The sequence below is a fragment of the Capsicum annuum genome, unplaced genomic scaffold, assembly GCF_002878395.1.
Source record: "Capsicum annuum cultivar UCD-10X-F1 unplaced genomic scaffold, UCD10Xv1.1 ctg15662, whole genome shotgun sequence".
NCBI classification, from domain to species: Eukaryota; Viridiplantae; Streptophyta; class Magnoliopsida; order Solanales; family Solanaceae; genus Capsicum; species Capsicum annuum.
This window is the reverse complement of record NW_025821152.1, coordinates 1-1,500: the sequence shown is the minus strand read 5'-3', so window position 1 is coordinate 1,500 and position 1,500 is coordinate 1. Positions and strand designations below refer to the sequence as shown.

General features: G+C 38.1%; 1 long non-coding RNA gene across 1 annotated transcript; it reads right to left on the bottom strand.

The window, feature by feature from the left end:
* LOC124890337 lies at positions 1-1,494 on the bottom strand. The gene is made up of 6 exons (XR_007049108.1): positions 1,319-1,494; positions 1,130-1,243; positions 954-1,037; positions 803-877; positions 678-733; positions 1-33 (listed from the first exon to the last, which is right to left on the bottom strand). It is a non-coding gene; the product is annotated as an uncharacterized LOC124890337 (long non-coding RNA).
* Positions 1,495-1,500: the final 6 nt, after the last annotated feature.

Below are 1,500 nucleotides of genomic sequence, written 5' to 3'. Positions count from 1 at the left end.
TGAACTCGGTGTTGTCATCTGGCATCACTGCATCTGGATGGCACCGGCTGCAGCTCATTTTATGAAGTTGAAATAAATATGGAAGACAACAAGCAATTGGTCATACATGATCGAAATTATAATAGAGCATGATGATGAGAGCACACTGATTCACAATAAGATGGTTGAAGCTACTTCAATTTCAAACAGTCATCAGATCATTGCTACAACATTTAGGAACATAAAGTTACACAACCTTGAGCTAGGAAAACCAACGTCATCTGGCTTATCAAATTTATTTTTAAAAAAAGCAGCTCTCTTTATTTTATGAGCTGCTACTGGAACTTTCTGTTCATTGTGTTATATATATCAAACTATCCAAGTGATGATTGATATACAAATTACAGTCAAGTATAATATATGCGCAGATAATATGGATATCTGTACTATCAGTCATGTTTTTTACCTGCATGAAATATGGATTTTTATCTAACCCGTTGTCAGCCCCACCCATATCCGATTCGGTCAGCTCGTTTGCCAGCACTACTAAGATGCAAAAACGGAAAAGGGAACACGGGAGGGTCCATACTACAGAATCCCCAACTTCACCATAACTAATAAAATTACTTGAGCCGTTTGAAGGTATAGGAGATTTCACATAATGCACATTAGCTAATGCATTTTGCATGGTAACGTACCTACTATCATGAAATGTGAACAGGCCACGCAGGTCTTCTGCTGAGAGAAAATTTCCCTGCAATCATGTATTGGTACCACATTTCAGCAGACAAGTAAGAAAAAATTAGAGACTCTAAAACATTACCTGTATATCAGAATCTCTTTGTTCCTGCTGAATGACTTTCCGAAGACCCTCCTTTGACATCTGACGCTGGTAAACCTGCAAATAAAACTTCTTCAACGGAACAAGGAGAGAAGATAGGAACTCGTTAAGCTAAGGCTACTAGGAATCAAACCTTTTCTTCAATAGTTCCAGTACTCAAAAACCTATAGATGTAGACCCTCTTCTTTTGTCCATCTCTCCAGACTCGTGCAGCAGCCTGCAGAAGAGTTGGAAAATCTGAATATTATGTACCTGATAAGAAGCAACATATTCTCGCATCATTTGGTAATTCTCGGGCAAAGCTTTCACCTGTTTGTCATTGGCTGGATTCCAGTCAGGATCAAATAAAACCAGACAGTTCCCACCAATCAAATTAAGACCGCAACCTCCAGCCTTGCTACTCAACAGAAATGCAAACTCGTCCTAAAAGATACACTAAATAAGTCTTGATAATACCAAGTATATTTAAGATAAAAGTGTAACAAAATCCCCAGGTACCTTTGCTGGATCATTGAAACGATTAATTAGCTTCTGTCTTTTACTAATTGATGTAGTTCCATCAAGTCTTAAAGAAGGGATGTCTCCTTTCACGGCATAGTTGAGAGAAAAAGTCCAGTGTCTGATTATTCACAACTTACACAGTTAGGACAGACGATAAAAGAAAGAAGGAAGAGAAAACA